At 42.5% G+C, this 20,205-nt stretch overlaps 1 protein-coding gene across 1 annotated transcript in view; it reads right to left on the bottom strand.

The window, feature by feature from the left end:
- Positions 1-20,205, bottom strand: part of LOC126417123 (potassium channel subfamily K member 13-like) — a 487,391-nt gene that overhangs the window by 31,951 nt on the left and 435,235 nt on the right. The gene's annotated exons all lie outside the window — the stretch shown is intronic.

Raw genomic sequence — 20,205 nt, 5'->3', positions numbered from 1 at the left:
TGAGTTAGGTGACTGGATGTGTGATTTCCTGCCAGAGAGGTAACAGTTCGTAGTGATTGACGGAAAGTCATCGAGTAAAACAGAAGTGATTTCTGGCGTTCCTCAAGGTAGTGTTATAGGCCCTTTGCTGTTCCTTATTTATATTTATTTTGGAGACAATCTGAGCAACCATCTTAGGTTGTTTGCAGATGACGCTGTCGTTTATCGACTAATAAGGTCCTCAGATGACCAAAATAAATTGCAAATCGATTTAGAAAAGGTATCTGAATGGTGCGAAAAGTGGCAGTTTACCTAAATAACGAAAAGTGAGAAGTCATCCACATGAGTGCTGAAAGGAATTCGTTAAACTTCGGTTGCACGATAAATCAGTCCAATCTAAAAGCCGTAAATTCAACTAAATACCTAGGTATTACAATTACGAACAACTTAATTTGGAAAGAACACATAGAAAATGTTGTGGGGAAGGCTAACCAAAGACTGCGTTTTATTGGCAGGACACTTAGAAAATGTGACAGATCTACTGAAGAGACTGCCTGCACTACGCTTGTCCGTCCTCTTGTAGAATACTGTTGCTCGGTTTGGGATCCTTACCAGACAGGACTGACGGAGAACATCCAAAAAGTTCAAAGAAAGGCAGCACGTTTTGTATTATCACGAAATACGGGAGAGAGTGTCACAGAAATGATACAGGATTTGGGCTCGGCATCATTAAAAGAAAGGCGTCTTTCGTTGCGACGGAATCTTCACACGAAATTCCAATCACCAATTTTCTCCTCCGAATGCGAAAATATTTTCTTGACACCGACCTAAATAGGGCGGAACTATCACCACTATAAAATAAGGGAAATCAGAGCTCGTACGGAAAGATAGGTGTTCATTCTTTCCTTGCGCTATACGAGATTGGAATAATAGAGAATTGTGAAGGTGGTTTGATGAACCCTCTGCCAGGCACTTAAATGTGATTTGCAGAGTATCCGTGTAGATGTAGATGTAGATTTTGTATCGAAAAGGTTGTAAGACACATCGACACTGGCACAGAAGTAGCAGAATGTCAAAGGTGTGAGCGGTTGCGTTCCTACAAACGACACAAGATGGAACTTGTAGTAACATCACGTGACACGGCATCGATATGAGAGTAAGTCAGCAAGCCGCCGACTTACCAGGTTTTACTCTGTGACCAACCGTTCATTACTGTGTTATTGATCCCGCAGCAACGTTACTAGGAGTTATTAATACGACAAATGCCTCCGAAACATGATCCACACAAACTGGCAAGCCATATTTTCCGCCTAAAATGAAATTTACGTGATTACATTCAATGATAACGCCTAGTTTTACGTTTTATTATGACCTAATCGATATGTATACTTACTTTGTGCAGGCTGCAGGGCATGAGGTACGGAAGTTGCACTCAGCATACGGAACCAAAACTGGTTGCATCTAGGTAATTTTCTTTTTGGTTTAATCAACATAGACTGCAGATAAAACGACGAAGGTTTCGTAATATCGACGAGCCTGCTTTGTGAAGGACACAATCATACGTCACTGATTCTGACTTCGACTGTGTGCTGTGACAACAGCGCTGGCCAAAACAAAAATAGGATTTTTTAAAATTTAATATACGCAGTGGTAAACAGTATGGCTCATAACGTCAGTTTGAAATTTCTGGTGTCGGGGTATGCCTACATGCCTTGTGGCCGAGATTTCAGCATAATAAAAAACAGAAAGAAGGTTCAAATGGTCCTTGCCCGCATCTCGTGGTCGTGCGGTAGCGTTCTCGCTTCCCACGCCCGGGTTCCCGGGTTCGATTCCCGGCGGGGTCAGGGATTTTCTCTGCCTCGTGATGGCTGGGTGTTGTGTGATGTCCTTAGGTTAGTTAGGTTTAAGTAGTTCTAAGTTCTAGGGGACTGATGACCTAAGATGTTAAGTCCCATAGTGCTCAGAGCCATTTGAACCATTTTTTCAAATGGTCCAAACGGATCTGAGCACTATGGGACTTAACATCTATGGTCATCGGTCCCCTAGAACTTAGAACTACTTAAACCTAACTAACCTAAGGACATCACACAACACCCAGTCATCACGAGGCAGAGAAAATCCCTGACCCCGCCGGGAATCGAACCCGGGACGGGAAGCGAGAACGCTACCGCCAGAAGGAAGGTTTCACAACCAATTACTCCTGACGAAATAGCTGATACCATTAGAGAAAGAAAAGAATGTACAGCTATTCAGTGATGTAAATATGGGAGAGGAAGATTTCTATGATTTCGCCTCGGTATGCAATACGTTATTCCATACAGCTCCCAGTCCTACTTCTTAGATTAAAATTGTGAGGGATAAGCTGTTCATTACAGAAATAAAAGAATTTCCATCAATGAAATGGAACCGTAGAGAGCACAGAAATTTCAACATCTCTGCAGTTCGGTCTCTGCCAGCAGTTAGTGAGGCTAAGAAAAAAGACCTCCTGGAGATATTGGACTACATGGATATCAAATATCATGCATTTTATAGAAATGTTTGTACAGCATAATCACGTTTCTTACATAAATGTGACAGTTTTCTGTAAATACATTTTTAAAATTAATTCGGAGTTTCTGCGTAGTGTCAAAACCATTTTTTGCTTCTCCTGTCAAGTTTACTTTTCACGACTTATTCCCTTCCCCTTGTCAACGAAATTTGGCTCTCAGGTCACACAGTTTCTTTACGAAAAAGGAGGCGCGTGGAATAGCTGCTTTAATTCTGTTAGCAATTTTCGAAGAAGAGTCGGGAAAAAAGCGAAGGATATCATTGATTCTTCGATGATATGAACAGCGAACTGCTAGAAGAGGAACACTACATAACGCTGTACAACCATCTGAGATACATTCTAACAGAAGTTATTCGTTAACTCAGTTGAATTTTCATCCCAGTTTCGGTTTTAAATTGAATGTAGTTAAGGTTGTAAGTAGGCTGTTTATGTTTTCTAATTGGCAACGTTACGTAGCGGTCTGTGTGAGAATCACTGGCTGTGCTGTGTGCAGTCTGTGGCTGGTTTGCATTGTTGTCTGCCATTGTAGTGTTGGGCAGCGGCAGCTGGATGTTAACAGCGCGTAGCATTGCTCAGTTGGAGGTGAGCCGCCAGCAGTGATGGATGTGGGGAGAGAGATGGCGGAGTTTTGAAATTTGTCATGAACTGCTATATATATTATGACTATTAAGGTAAATACATTGTTTGTTCTCTATTAAAATCTTTCATTTGCTAACTATGCCTATCAGTAGTTAGTGCCTTCCGTAGTTTGAATCTTTTATTTAGCTGGCAGTAGTGGCGCTCGCTGTATTGCAGTAGTTCGAGTAACCAAGATTTTTGTGAGGTAAGCGATTTGTGAAACGTATAGTTTAATGTTAGTCAGGGCCATTCATTTGTAGGGTTTTTGAAAGTCAGATTGCGTTGCGCTAAAATAAAAAATATTGTGTGTCAATTTAAGCACAGTCCTGTACAATCGTTCAAAGGAGACGTTTCAAGGTGTAGCATCTAACGTCAGTTTGCGATGTGCATAATATCCATATTCTCGATGTTGCGTTGACTACCAACGCACTGAAATAATATACTTGATCACAAGGATTCCAATATCGAGATTCGTTTCCTTATTTAATTCCAGTGAAAAATAATATTTTTTCCGGATCTGCTCACCATCATGAAAAAGATATGTATCGGCAAGACACAAACATGAGCCAGTCCATAAACTTAGAGACAGGCATATATATTTTACCGATGTTTCATAATAGCAAAATCTTTCAACGAGTAACTTTTAGTTACTTTGAGATACAGACTGGCAGTCGTATTAAGACTGGGAAAACACACCATTTGCATCAAAAATTGCAACAAATTCATTATTCATAATTAATAACATTGGTTATTGTGATAATACTTCTGTTGAATTCGAATAAGAAAGACACATTATCTTCCAGAAAACAAAATGTGAGAAAAAGATATAGGGAAGAAACTGTACTCGGACTCGCTACCTATCTCTTCGTAGTACATTCATTCACGATGCTAACATCTGGGCATACGCTGTCTAAAGACTGTATCTGAAAATGCGATTATTTGATGTTTAATATGCAAGTTGTACCAAAAAAGACGCGATTTTGACAGATCGTAACTGTACCGTAGCATTGAATCGGTATACATACATAGCACACAAGTTTTACAGCACTAAAAATATCAGCTACAGGAAGCCTTTAACTACCGATATGTGGTTTACTGTTATTTTATTACAACAAATAGTAGCTAAAATGACGCGTTTTTGAGAGATCCTCTATTTGCTGATCCTTTAGAACAGCTTATACTCATAGCAAGTACTATATGAGAAAGAAAATCCACCAAATACAATGTATAACGCCTTGCAATATGGCGGCTCCTATGTTTTGTTTCTGACGAAAATCGATGTCGCATCTCGGGCTACGTTCCTATCCACGAGGCAAAAATTTGACATGTGAGGTACTTTATTTGACACTTCAGAATGTAGTGGAACGTGGAATTCCACTCTCTGAGGTCACCGGATCCTCGTCCACGTGGGTTTTCACGTCGCGTGAGAGGACGGCTTTAGCGTTCAGCGCTAGGCGTCATCTAACAGCGCCGCCGAGTAGATAGGCATACAACTCATACGAGTCAACATAGTAGCAGGCCTGGGTGTTTCATAACAACATGTGTCAAGTGCATCCAAACGAAGTAATCGGATGGGTTCAATTTCGGGGAAAGTGTAGTCTATGTCAACGGTCCACGGCACCCTGTCCAGTTCTCACCAAAATTCTCATCCAAATGATTTCGCACCGCGTGACGAAGAGTGCAGATACATCATGGTGATGATACCACATGCGCTGTCGCACGTTGAGTGGGACATTTTCCAGTAACTCTGGAAGTTTTTCCCTTAAGAAGATTAAGTATCTGTTTGAGTTGAGTCGTTTGGGAAGCATGTTTTGATCAATCAGGTTGTCGCCTACCAGATCAGCCCGAACAGTGACGGAGAAGCGCCCTTGCCGACCACGAACAAAGGCAACGTGCAGATTTTTCTGTGCCCGTAGCTGTTGAACAAACCTTCCGTTGTAAATATATGAAGGTGGTATGTGTTCTTTTGGGCCATTAGCTGCTGACGGGCGTTGATATACATCAACGTGGAGGCAGACGCTCTATCCTTCTGAGCCACCAAGGGCACAGAGGATAATGTAACTGCAGCGACTTATCGCCGGCACGCTCCCCGTGAGACCCACATTTCCGGATGCTATCTTCATATCGTTAAGGCTAAACGGCTGATGACCTCCTTCAGTGCGGATGCACACGAATTGCCTAAACTCTTACGGGACTCGGTGGATTGTCTGCCGCGAGTAATGGGTATAATGGCAGGGGCACAACGATTGTAGTGTGTGGACTAAAAATTGAGAATGTGTGTCTCCCGGGGAGCGTGCCGGCGATAAGTCTCTGTTCCCTAGGTGACTCAGATGTATAGAGCGTCTGCCATGTAAGCAGCAGATCCCGGGTTCGAGTCCCGGTCTGGGCACACATTTTCAACTGTTCCCGCAGATGTATATCAACGCCTGTCGGCAGCTAATCGAATTTATTTAATTTTAATTTCATACCCTTGTAAATGGTGCCTCATGCATAAAAAGTAGGAAGTGTGGGAATTCAGACTGAATGGCAGACTAATGCAAAAACCACTGCCAGAAGTCAATGCGACACGGAGAATGTACTGTGTTAAGAGCTTGAACTTTATGAAGGGTAAAAGAACGAAAATCATTTTCATTCTACGCGCGCCAGACAGTGGAATGAATTACACCCATTTCTCGAATAACACTTCCATGCGCTTATTGAGGCGCCCTTCGCACCTGTATCACATAATGAATGCAGCAGGTTTCGATGCAGGCCTTAAATGCGTAAGCGTCATTCTGATACCTTGTCGATGGACAACGCGTCGCAAGTACATCTCTCTCTCATAGGTGACCTTCGGAAGGTGGTGAACGTGCGTGGATCTTTTACTCGCTTGACGTTTCGGAAACCGTTGTACGTACAACCGTTGAGCGGCGGTAGCATTTCCATCCTCAGGCCATAAGCACAGTGCATATTTGCCCCTCGTTCTCCCCCCCCCCCCCCCCTCCCCAAAGAAAAGTGATTTCGCGCCCACTCCACACAATACCAAACAGAGGAGTGTCCTCGCTTGTTGATACGCTGATGGAGGGCGAATCAGACTCTGCTGTGTGCACAGGTTCCGCATTTGCATTGCCAAACGCGACGCGTTCGCATGTCAGCAAAGGCGGAAGATACTTCTTGGTGTTGTCCAGCCCGCAATAAGTGCTACCATTTTGACACGGATGGCAGATTGTATGCCTACCTTCCCGGCGGCGCACGACGCTGTTAAATGACGCCTAGCGCCGAACGCTAAAGGATGCAGGCATGGGCTGCTGTATGCAAGTTACTTGTTATGACGCTCTCTACCAGCCCTCTTATTTTTTTACATTTATTTTAGAAAAAGCCTGTGTATGATGTCCACTAGGTGCCCAAAACAGTGTATTGTATGAGGGGTGTACAAACGAAAACTTTAAAAGTGCAAAATATTATTAAAAGTTAGACTATCGATTTGGCTGTTGGCAGGAGTTATCCTTGTGTTTCGTCAAACGACCGACAGTTGGCAGCCTGTTGCTTAACGAACAAGAAACTTGTCCCAGTACAAAGATCGTCGCCCTACTGCCGACTTGTAGCGCGTTGCAGCAGCGATCCGTGATGAGTTTCTTTGCGCTGTGAAGCTGTTGAATCCGTGCAGATGCGTTGGAGGGTGAAAGCGCTGTACGGTGATTCGTCTGTCTTTCCTTGCAGCAAATATACCAGTGGCGCAGAAAGTTTGAAAGAGGCATAACTTTTGTGCGAGTCGCTCCGCGTCTCTGCCAAGCAAAACCAGTAGTGACGAACCAAAACAATGCCACACTGAAAGAGCATGAGAAGGAAAACCGGCGTATTACTGTAAATGAAATAGCTACTGTTTCAGATGTTAGCCTTGGTTCAGCTCAGTAATGCCCTGTGATTCAATAAAGTGTCAGCAATGTGGGGGACACGTCACTTGACTGGTAAATTGAAATATCGTAGAGTAGATGCACGTGGAGAACTTTCTCGTCGCTTCCAGGTCGAAAGTAATGGATTTCTGAACAGAACTGTTACAGGAGACGAAATTTGGGAGCACTGTTACCAACCCGAAACTAAAATTTCAAGCGAGGAATGGCACCATAGCCCTTCGCCAAAACCAGAAGAATTCCGTGCTCAACAACCGGCACAAAAATTCATGCTTACCCTTTCTTTGGATGTAAAAAGGGGAAATTTTTGGAGCATTGTCCGTAAAGAGGATTAAAAGTGAACAGTAATTCAAACTCAAATCTGTTATGAATTCACCATCGCTTTGCAATGAGGAGCAAATGACGAGTACTTTCGACTATAGGTGTTTTGTTGCAACGCGACAATGCTCGTAGCCATACGATCTTCCAACCGTATCATCCATACAATACAGGAAATCTGAATATTTCGAAGACCCAACGTACTCGTCAGACCTTGCCCAGAGTGGCTTCCATGTACCCGGAAGCACTGGAACGCAAACCAACCATTTCAGAAGCGGTGGAGAGGCGGAATCAGTGGTGCTCGACTGCCTACGTACCGGTACACTACCAAAACAACTCCCCTCGTGAGGTATCCATACACTTCCGCAGCGGATGTGGGCATTACGTCATGAGGACTACGACGAAAAATTATGTCTGTAATTTTTTGTTTATAACATATCTTGCATAATAATAGATAATTAAGGTTTTCATTTGAATCACCTTCCTATATCAGAGCACTTACATACCTAAACTATGTATCCAGCGATTCTGTATAGTCTGTACAGATACAAGAGTTGGACAGAAACATGAAAACACCTAAAGCATAAAACATTATCATGCCTAATGCGGTATAGGAAACACTTTGGCGTTCAAAACAGTTTCCAGTCGTCTCGAAATGAATAAATACAAGTCCTGTATGGTTTTCAATAGAATCTTATACCATTCTTCCTGAAAAACAGTGGCAAATTCAGGTGATGAGCCGGCCAGGGTGGCCGAGCGGTTCTAGGCGCTACAGTCTGGAACCGGGCGATCGCTACGGTCGCAGGTTCGAATCCCGCCTCGGGCATGGATGTGTGTGATGTCCGTAGGTTAGTTAGCTTTAAGTAGTTCTAAGTTCTAGTGGACTGATGACCTCAGATGTTAAGTCCCATAGTGCTCAGAGCCATTTGAACCATTTTTGACAACCACATTGGTGGGGCATCTGTTGAGAGGCCAGACAAACGTGTGGTTCCTGCAGAGGGGCAGCAGCCTTTTCAGTAGTTTTAGGGTCGACAGTTTGGATGACTCACTGATCTGGCCTTGTAACACTAACCAAAACGGCCGTGCTGTGCTGGTACTGCGAACGGCTGAAACCACGGGGAAACTACAGCCATATTTTTTTCCAAGCACATGCAGCTCTACTGCATGGTTAAATGACGATGGTGCCCTCTTGGGTAAAACATTCCGGAGATTAAGTAGTCCCGCATTCGGATCTCCGGGCGGGGAATACTCAGGAGGATGCCGTCATCAGCAGAAATAAATCTGTCATTCTGCCGGTCGGAGCGTGCAAAGTTAGGTTCCTTAATGGTGCACGTTGTCTGTTGTTGAGAAAAATATTAACTGACTACTGCTGCTTTAGTGAGGGCGAATAATGAGACTAACATTACTCAAATTCTGGCTGTGAATGAGACACAGTCAAAGAATCCAGAACTGGTCCGTAATAGCTAACATGTTTTCATTATCGACCTTACTAAAGTATTGCAGTCAATTAATATTTTTCCCACAAGTAGATAATGTGGTTGTTATAGCTGTTCCACACAAATCTTTCTTCCTTTTGCCCCTACCCTTTTTCTGACCAGTTCATCAATTTGTCCATATAACATAGTAATGTGTGCCATTACTCACCTGTACAACGTTTTTGGCTTCTACACTCTTGTACTTTTAATGTGGTTAATATAAGATTAATCTTTTATGAGCTTCTGTGATTATTGCATTATGGTTGTGTATTTATATCGATTACGATGAGATGGTTGGAACTTTAATAGTGGCAACTATTTATTTATAGCTCGGACATAATAGATAAGTGTTTCAATGTTTTGCTGACATTCAAAGTAGTCACCAGAATTGTGTATAACCCGTTGCCAGCGATGTCCAAGTCGTAGGATGCTCTTAGCAACGCCAGTTGTATTCACAGTTCGAGCGGCGCGGTCTATTGCCTGATGAATCTGTAGCAGTTCTGAAGCGAATGCCGTGAGGTGTTTCCTTCAGTTTAGAAATCGAGTTGAGGGCTTCAGTCAAGGGAGTGCAGTAGGTGGTACAGCACTTAGCAGCTCCATCAGTCAAACAAATCAGTAGCAGCTTGCACTGTCCGTGCTGGAGCATTGTCCTGCAAAATGACGGCCAGGTCCTGCAGAAAGTGTCATCACTTCTGTCTCTACGCTGTTAATTTTTGGAACACAACCTACGACCAGTATTGTATTTAAATTACATTACTAGCTAGCCAGGAATGTCCATGTTGTAGCGAAACTTCAAGGCTCGTGGTGGCTGCGAAAGAGACTTCGATATTTCGCTGTCACATAAGCATGGGATCGATGTTGCGTTGACTACCAACGCACTGAAATAATATACTTGATCACAAGGATTCCAATATCGAGATTCGTTTCCTTATTTAATTCCAGTGAAAAATAATATTTTTTCCGGATCTGCTCACCATCATGAAAAAGATATGTATCGGCAAGACACAAACATGAGCCAGTCCATAAACTTAGAGACAGGCATATATATTTTACCGATGTTTCATAATAGCAAAATCTTTCAACGAGTAACTTTTAGTTACTTTGAGATACAGACTGGCAGTCGTATTAAGATTTTTGGTCACTGGGAAAACATTCCATTTGCATCAAAAATTTCAACAAATTCATTATTCATAATTAATAACATTGGTTATTGTGATAATACTTCTGTTGAATTCGAATAAGAAAGACACATTATCTTTCAGAACACAAAATGTGAAAAAAAGATATAGGGAAGAAACTGTACTCGGACTCGCTACCTATCTCTTCGTAGTACATTCATTCATGACGCTAACATCTGGGCATACGCTGTCTAAAGACTGTATCTGAAAATGCGATTATTTGATGTTCAATATGCAAGTTGTACCAAAAAAGACGCACTTTTGACAGATCATAACTGTACCGTAGCATTGAATCGGTATACATACATAGCACACAAGTTTTACAGCAGTAAAAATATCAGCTATAGGAAGCCTTTAACTACCGATATGTGGTTTACTGTTATTTTATTACAACAAATAGTAGCTAAAACGACGCGTTTTTGAGAGATCCTCTATTTGCTGATCCTTTAGAACAACTTATACTCATAGCAAGTACTATAGGAGAAAGAAAGTCCACCAAATACAGTGTATAACGCCTTGCACTATGGCGGCTCCTATGTTTTGTTTCTGACGGAAATCGATGTCGCATCTCGGGCTACGTTCCTATCCACGAGGCAAAAATTTCACATGTGAGGTACTTTATTTGACACTTCAGAATGTAGTGGAACGTGGAATTCCACTCTCTGAGGTCACCGGATCCTCGTCCACGTGGGTTTACACGTCCCGTGAGAAGACGGCTTTAGCTTTCGGCGCTACGCGTCATTTAACAGCGCCGCCGAGTAGATAGGCATACAACTCATACGAGTCAACATAGTAGCAGGCCTGGGTGTTTCATAACAACATGTTTCAAGTGCATCCAAACGAAATAATCGGATGGGTTCAATTTCGGGGAAAGTGTAGTCTATGTCAACGGTCCACTGCACCCTGTCCAGTTCTCACCAAAATTCTCAGCCAAATGATTTCGCACCGCGTGACGAAGAGTGCAGACACATCATGGTGATGGTACCACATGCGCTGTCGTACGTTGAGTGGGACATTTTCCAGTAACTCTGGAAGTTTTTCCCTTAAGAAGATTAAGTATCTGTTTGAGTTGAGTCGTTCGGGAAGCATGTTTTGACCAATCAGGTTGTCGCCTACCAGATCAGCCCGAACAGTGACGGAGAAGCGCCCTTGCCGGCCACGAACAAAGGCAACGTGCAGATTTTTCTGTGCCCGTAGCTGTTGTACAAACCTTCCGTTGTAAATATGTGAAGATGGTATCTGTTCTTTTGGACCTGTTCGGAAGAACAGATGCCATTGGTGACATTGCAGCTCCCTAGAATGAAATTACAATTAAATCAATACCATTAGCTGCTGACGGGCGTTGATATACATCAACGCGGAGGCAGACGCTCTATCCTTCTGAGCCACCAAGGGCACAGAGGATAATGTAACTGCAGCGACTTATCGCCGGCACGCTCCCCGTGAGACCCACATTTCCGGATGCTATCTTCATATCGTTAAGGCTAACCGGCTGATGACCTCCTTCAGAGCTGATGCACACGAATTGCCTGAACTCTTACGGGACTCGGTGGATTGTCTGCCGCGAGTAATGGGTATAATGGCAGGGGCACTACGATTGTAGTGTGTGGACTAAAAATTGAGAATGTGTGTCTCCCGGGGAGCGTGCCGGCGATAAGTCTCTGTTCCCTAGGTGACTCAGATGTATAGAGCGTCTGCCATGTAAGCAGGAGATCCCGGGTTCGATCCCGGGTCTGGGCACACATTTTCAACTGTTCCCGTAGATGTATATCAACGCCTGTCGGCAGCTAATCGTATTTATTTAATTTTAATTTCATTCCCTTGTAAATGATGCCTCATCCATAAAGAGTAGGAAGTGTGGGAATTCAGACTGAATGGCAGACTAATGCAAAAACCACTGGCAGAAGTCAATGCGACACGGAGAATGTACTGTGTTAAGAGCTTGAACTTTATGAAGGGTATAAGAACGAAAATCATTTTCATTCTACGCGCGCCAGACAGTGGAAAGAATTACACCCATTTGTCGAATAACACTTCCATGAGCTTATTGAGGCGCCCTTCGCACCTGTATCACATAATGAATGCAGCAGGTTTCGATGCAGGCTTTAAATGCGTAAGCGTCATTCTGATACCTTGTCGATGGACAACGCGTCGCAAGTACATCTCTCTCTCATAGGTGACCTTCGGAAGGTGGTGAACGTGCGTGGATCTTTTACTCGCTCGACGTTTCGGAAACCGTTGTACGTACAACCGTTGAGCGGCGGTAGCATTTCCATCCTCAGGCCATAATCACAGTGCATATTTGCCCCTCCTTCTCCCCCCCCCCCCCTCGCCCCAAATAAAAGTGATTTCGCGCCCGCTCCACACAATACCAAACAGAGGAGTGTCCTCGCTTGTTGATACGCTGATGGAGGGCGAATCAGACTCTGCTGTGTGCACAGGTTCCGCATTTGCATTGCCAAATGCGACGCGTTCGCATATCAGCAAAGGCGGAAGATACTTCTTGGTGTTGTCCCGCCTGGAATAAGTGCTACCATTTTGACACGGATGGCAGGTTGTATGCCTACGTTCCCGGCGGCGCACGACGCTGTTGAATGACGCCTAGCGCCGAACGCTAAAGGATGCAGGCATGGGCTGCTGCATGGAAGTTACTTGTTATGACGCACTCTACCAGCCCTCTTATTTTTTTACATTAATTTTAGAAAAAGCCTGTATATGATGTCCACGAGTTGCCCAAAACAGTGTATTGTATGAGGGGCGTACAAACGAAAACTTTAAAAGTGCAAAATATTATTAAAAGTTATACTATCGATTTGGCTGTTGCTAGGAGTTATCCCTGTGTTTCGTCAAATGACCGACAGTTGGCAGCCTGTTGTTTAACGAACGAGAAACTTGTCCCAGTACAAAGATCGTCGCCCCACTGCCGACTTGTAGCGCGTTGCAGCAGCGATCCGTGATGAGTTTCTTTGCGCTGTGAAGCTGTTGAATCCGTGCAGATGCGTTGGAGGATGAAAGCGCTGTACGGTGATTCGTCTGTCTTTCCTTGCAGCAAATATACCAGTGGCGCAGAAAGTTTGAAAGAGGCTTAACTTTTGTGCGAGTCGCTCCGCGTCTCTGCCAAACAAAACCCGTAGTGACGAACCAAAACAATGCCACACTGAAAGAGCATGAGAAGGAAAACCGGCGTATTACTGTAAATGAAATAGCCACTGTTTTAGATGTTAGACTTCGTTCAGCTCAGTAATGCCCTGTGATTCAATAAAGTGTCAGCAATGTGGGGGACACGTCACTTGACTGGTAAATTGAAATATCGTAGAGTAGATGCACGTGGAGAACTTTCTCGTCGCTTCCAGGTCGAAAGTAATGGATTTCTGAACAGAACTGTTACAGGATACGAAATTTTGGAGCACTGTTACCAATCCGAAACTAAAATTTCAAGCGAGGAATGGCACCATAGCCCTTCGCCAAAACCAGAAGAATTCCGCGCTCAACAACCGGCACGAAAATTCATGCTTACCTTTTCTTTGGATGTAAAAAGGGGAAATTTTTGGAGCATTGTCCGTAAAGAGGATTAAAAGTGACCAGTAATTCAAACTCAAATCAGTTACGAATTCACCATCGCTCTGCAATGAGGAGCAAATGACGAGTACTTTCGACTATAGGTGTTTTGTTGCAACGCGACAATGCTCGTAGCCATACGATCTTCCAACCGTATCATCCATACAATACAGGAAATCTGAATATTTCGAAGACCCAACGTACTCGTCAGACCTTGCCCAGAGTGGCTTCCATGTACCCGGAAGCACTGGAACGCAAACCAACCATTTCAGAAGCGGTGGAGAGGCGGAATCAGTGGTGCTCGACTGCCTACGTACCGGTACACTACCAAAACAACTCCCCTCGTGAGGTATCCATACACTTCCGCAGCGGATGTGGGCATTACGTCATGAGGACTACGACGAAAAATTATGTCTGTAATTTTTTGTTTATAACATATCTTGCATAATAATAGACAATTAAGGTTTTCATTTGAATCACCTTCCTATATCAGAGTACTTACATACCTAAACTATGTATCCAGCGATTCTGTATAGTCTGTACAGATACAAGAGTTGGACAGAAACATGAAAACTCCTAAAGCATAAAACATTATCATGCCTAATGCGGTATAGGAAACACTTTGGGGTTCAAAAGAGTTTCCAGTCGTCTCGAAATGAATAAATACAAGTCCTGTATGGTTTTCAATAGAATCTTATACCATTCTTCCTGAAAAACAGTGGCAAATTCAGGTGATGAGCCGGCCAGGGTGGCCGAGCGGTTCTAGGCGCTACAGTCTGGAATCGGGCGATCGCTACGGTCGCAGGTTCGAATCCTGCCTCGGGCATGGATGTGTGTGATGTCCTTAGGTTAGTTAGCTTTAAGTAGTTCTAAGTTCTAGTGGACTGATGACCTCAGATGTTAAGTCCCATAGTGCTAAGAGCCATTTGAACCATTTTTGACAACCACATTGGTGGGGCATCTGTTGAGAGGCCAGACAAACGTGTGGTTCCTGCAGAGGGGCAGCAGCTTTTCAGTAGTTGTAGGGTCGACAGTTTGGATGACTCACTGATCTGGCCTTGTAACACTAACCAAAACGGCCTTGCTGTGCTGGTACTGCGAACGGCTGAAACCACGGGGAAACTACAGCCATATTTTTTTCCAAGGACATGCAGCTCTACTGCATGGTTAAATGATGATGGTGCCCTCTTGGGTAAAACATTCCGGAGGTTAAGTAGTCCCGCATTCGGATCTCCGGGCGGGGACTACTTAGCAGGATGCCGTCATCAGAAGAAATAAATCCGTCATTCAGCTGGTCGGAGCGTGGAAAGTTAGGTTCCTTAATCGTGCACGTTGTCTGTTGTTGAGAAAAATATTAACTGACTACGGCTACTTTAGTGAGGGTGAATAATGAGACTAACATTACTCAAATTCTGGCTGTGAATGAGACACAGTCAAAGATTCCAGAACTGGTCCGTAATAGCTAACACGTTTTCATTATCGACCTTACTAAAGTATTGCAGTCAATTAATATTTTTCCCGCAAGTAGATAATGTGGTTGTTATAGCTGTTCCACACAAATCTTTCTTCCTTTTGCCCCTACCCTTTTTCTGACCAGTTCATCAATTTGTCCATATAACATTGTAATGTGTGCCATTACTCACCTGTACAACGTTTTTGGCTTCTACACTCTTGTACTTTTAATGTGGTTAATATAAGATTAATCTTTTATGAGCTTCTGTGATTATTGCATTATGGTTGTGTATTTATATCGATTACGATGAGATGGTTGGAACTTTAATAGTGGCAACTATTTATTTATAGCTCGGACATAATAGATAAGTGTTTCAATGTTTTGCTGACATTCAAAGTGGTCACCAGAATTGTGTATAACCCGTTGCCAGCGATGTCCAAGTCGTAGGATGCTCTTAGCAACGCCAGTTGTATTCACAGTTCGAGCGGCGCGGTCTATTGCCCGATGAATCTGTAGCAGTTCTGAAGCGAATGCTGTGAGGTGTTTCCTTCAGTTTAGAAATCGAGTTGAGGGCTTAAGTCAAGGGAGTGCAGTAGGTGGTACAGCACTTAGCAGCTCCATCAGTCAAACAAATCAGTAGCAGCTTGCACTGTACGTGCTGGAGCATTGTCCTGCAAAATGATGGCCAGGTCCTGCAGAAAGTGTCATCACTTCTGTCTCTATGCTGTTAATTTTTGGAACACAACCTACGACCAGTCTTGTATTTAAATTACATTACTAGCTAGCCAGGAATGTCCATGTTGTAGCGAAACTTCAAGGCTCGTGGTGGCTGCGAAAGAGACTTCGATATTTCGCTGTCACATAAGCATGGGATCTGTCGTAAGGATTATGGTTTCAGTTTCGTCTTGGTTTAGCTTGTGTTAAACCCCCCTTCTAATTACTCCGTTGCGCTATGAGAAAGTTACTTTTCGCTACGAAATATAAATCATAGTCGGACTGTACTTGTTGAATTGTGGTTCAGATTTCATATAAAGGAGAATGTTTCAGGGCAGTGAGAGCCGAGGTCGTCACCTCATGAATTCCCTAGTTAAATTAGAGACAGTTTGAAAACCTCCAAAACCTTTGTTCCTGCAGGTACTGTGACTACATCCGAGCACATATCTAATTCTTGCGCATGACGGGGATTTTCCTTACCCACGAATCCTGCGTAAATTGCGGTATGTCACACATTCCTCACAAACAGTATTCTCGAGCGAGGCTTGACATACTGTTTCACAAAACGTATGTTATGCGGACAAGCTATTGACAAGAGTCATATGCAGACGAATACAAAAGAAAATTGATAATCTACTAGATGACGATCAGTTTGGATTTCAGAACGATAATGACACCAGAAAGGAAGTTATGAAATTGTGACTGATAATCGAAAAAATAATTGCGAAAAATCAAGATACGTTCATGAGATTTGTCGACCTCCGAAAATTGTTCATTAATATGAAATGTTTCAAGATGTTCGAAAATATGAGAAAACTAGGAACAAGATATGGGGAAGATGGGTAATATACGAAATGTACAAGAACCAAGAGGGGACGATCAGAGGGGAGTACCAATAATGAAGTGCTTGAATTACAAAAGGTGTAAGACAGGGACGTAATCTTTAGCTCGTTTTGTTCAATCCGTACATCGAAAAAGCCATTCCGGAAAATATAGGGAAGATTCAGGAGAGGTATGAAGGCTTTCACGACCGGATGACATATCTTCTGGTATACCTTCCGGGGTGTAAGGTCGTGGTCCATGAAACTTTTCAGCTCCTAACGTTTCGTCCAGAGCTGCGCTAGACATCTTCAGAGGGGTGTTTCTCCTCCGGTGGGTCTTGCCGACTGACGGCTCGGACGTCTGAGAGCGACTTATATATCGTAGAAGTGGGCGTAACCAGAGTTACACGTGATATGCAGAGATAATCTTTGTCACAGATAAAACTTAACTATCGATCGTAGTCTCGTCACGGATAAAACTGTCTAGCAATTGTGTAGTGCTACTGTCCAAATATCACTAAGTCAAATATAATAAGTCTTCTTTCCGATTAAAATTATCCCTATGTTTATATATTTCAATTGCTTCTCTACAAAGCCGTGGGTAACAGTTCGTCGTCGTAGATAAAATTTTTGTTTCGGAAAACTTCACTTGATGATTTCCTGACTGAAAAGCGTGTTCTGCTACAGCCGATTTATCTGTTTTTCCTAATCGGCAAAGACTTCTGTGTTCTCTTAACCGTGTATTTACGCTTCTTTTTGTTGTTCCAATATAAACTTTTCCACATGTACACGGAATTTTATACAGGGTTATTACAAATGATTGAAGCGATTTCACAGCTCTACAATAACTTTATTATTTGAGATATTTTCACAATGCTTTGCACACACATACAAAAACTCAAAAAGTTTTTTATGCATTCACAAATGTTCGATATGTGCCCCTTTAGTGATTCGGCAGACATCAAGCCGATAATCAAGTTCCTCCCACACTCGGCGCAGCATGTCCCCATCAATGAATTCGAAAGCATCGCAGTTCTGGCACGTTTCTTGGTAGAGGAGGTTTAAACACTGAATCTTTCACATAACCCCATAGAAAGAAATCGCATGGGGTTAAGTCGGGAGAGCGTGGAGGCCATGACATGAATTGCTGATCATGATCTCCACCACGACCGATCCATCGGTTTTCCCCTTACAGAGGCATCCAGAAGCTTTAAACTGCGCATACTATCGCCGAATGGAGTTAGCAGTTGGTGGATCCTTGTTGAACTTCGTCCTGAAGTGTCGTTGCACTGTTATGACTGACTGATGTGAGTGCATTTCAAGCACGACATACGCTTTCTCGGTTCCTGTCGCCATTTTGTCTCACTGCGCTCTCGAGCGTTCTGGCGGCAGATACCTGAAGTGCAGCTTCAGCCGAACAAAACTTTATGAGTTTTTCTACGTATCTGTAGTGTGTCGTGACCATATGTAAATGAATGGAGCTACAGCGAATTTATGAAATCGCTTCAATCATTTGTAATAGCCCTGTATGCGCCACTGGCTGATAGAGGAGCGCGTTTATCTTTTACAGGCCGGAGAACATGGCAAATTTTCTTCGTTGGTCTAAAAACAAGTCTAATATCATGTTTACTTAAAATCTTTCCAATCTGATCCGTTACTTTCCTTATAAAAGGGAGAGAGACTGTATTCTTCCATCGTTTTTCGGGCTTGTCCTTAGGCTTTTTGTTGTTTGAGTGCAGAATTCTGCTTACTTCTTTCTCTGAGTAGCCATTTTTCTCAAAAGCGTGCTTCAGATGTTTTAATTCGACGTCTAGATACTCCGGCGCGCAAATCCGTCTGGCTCTGTCAACGAGACTTTTAATCACACCTCTCTTTTGTTGTGGATGGTGGTTAGAATTTTTATGTAAGTATCTGTTTGTGTGCGTTATTTTTCTAAAAATCTGTTGTTTCAATCTTCCATCTGTCTGTCTCATAACTAAAAGATCGAAAAACGGATCGAAACCACCAGAGTATTATGCCGCAGTAAACCTCTGGAAAGTAATTTAACCAATGGCGAAAGAAAGGCTCTGAGAGATTTAAATGCAGATGAAGACATAGTGATTGTTCCTGCTGATAAAGGGAATGCTACTCTCGTTTTAAATACAGAACATTATCAAAGCAAAATTTTGAATCTTTTAACGTCAGGACAATACAAGATACTTAAGAAAGATCCTACAGTCAGTGTACTAAGGAAAACAAATAATCTGATAAAATCGGCCACTTCTATTCAAAAAGAAGAAAAAAGAGCTTTATTGAAGACTGAAGCTATGTGTCCTAGACTCTATGGCCTACCCAAGGTATATAAGAGGGACCTTCCTCTGAGACCGATTGTTAGTGCTATCAATTCTCTTACGTATGAAATAGCAAGATATCTAGCAACTCGTTTACAACCATATATTGGAAAAACTGACTCATATATAAAGGACTCACGTCATTTTATAGAGAAAATTGAAGGTTTAATTCTGACTCCTGAAGATATTTTAGTAAGTTTTGATGTAGTATCTTTATTTAGTATGATTCCAGTTAACGAAGTTATGGATTTTATAACGGATATTTTTCCAGAAGATCTGACTGCTCTTTTCAGATATTGTCTTACTTCCAGTCAGTTCCAGTGGAATAATGAATTTTATGAGCAACTTAATGGCGTAGCAATGGATAACCCATTGGGTCCTGCAGTAGCTAATTTCTACTTGGAGAAATTCGAACAGTCAGCCTTGGAAAAAGCAGATAAGAAACCATCTCGCTGGTATCGGTATGTAGACGATACATATGGTAGAGAAGCCTTAGACGAATTTTTTGATTAACTTAATAATATAAATCCAAGAATCCAGTTTACCATGGAGAGAGAAAATGATAACAAAATACCGTTTTTGGATGTTTTAGTTATGAGACAGACAGATGGAAGATTGAAACAACAGATTTTTAGAAAAATAACGCACACAGACAGATACTTACATAAAAACTCTAACCACCACCCACAACAAAAGAGAGGTGTGATTAAAAGTCTCGTTGACAGAGCCAGACGGATTTGCACGCCGGAGTATCTAGACGTCGAGTTAAAACATCTGAAGCACGCTTTTGAGAAAAATGGCTACTCAAAGAAAGAAGTAAGCAGAATTCTGCACCCAAACAACAAAAAGCCTAAGGACAAGCCCGAAAAACGATGGAAGAATACAGTCTCTCTCCCTTTTATAAAGAAAGTAACGGATCAGATTGGAAAGATTTTAAGTAAACATGATATTAGACTTGTTTTTAGACCAACGAAGAAAATTTGTCATGTTCTCCGGTCTGTAAAAGATAAACGCGCTCCTCTACCAGCCAGTGGCGTATATAAAATTCCGTGTACATGTGGTAAAGTTTATATTGGAACAACAAAAAGAAGCGTAAATACACGGTTAAGAGAACACAGAAGTCTTTGCCGATTAGGAAAAACAGATAAATCGGCTGTAGCAGAACACGCTTTTCAGTCAGGAAATCATCAAGTGAAGTTTTCCGAAACAAAAATTTTATCTACGACGACGAACTGTTACCCACGGCTTTGTAGAGAAGCAATTGAAATATATAAACATAGGGATAATTTTAATCGGAAAGAAGAGACCATGAAACTTAGTGAT

Source organism: Schistocerca serialis, chromosome 8 (genome assembly GCF_023864345.2).
Source record: "Schistocerca serialis cubense isolate TAMUIC-IGC-003099 chromosome 8, iqSchSeri2.2, whole genome shotgun sequence".
NCBI classification, from domain to species: domain Eukaryota; kingdom Metazoa; phylum Arthropoda; class Insecta; order Orthoptera; family Acrididae; genus Schistocerca; species Schistocerca serialis.
This window is presented reverse-complemented; position numbering and strand designations above follow the sequence as displayed.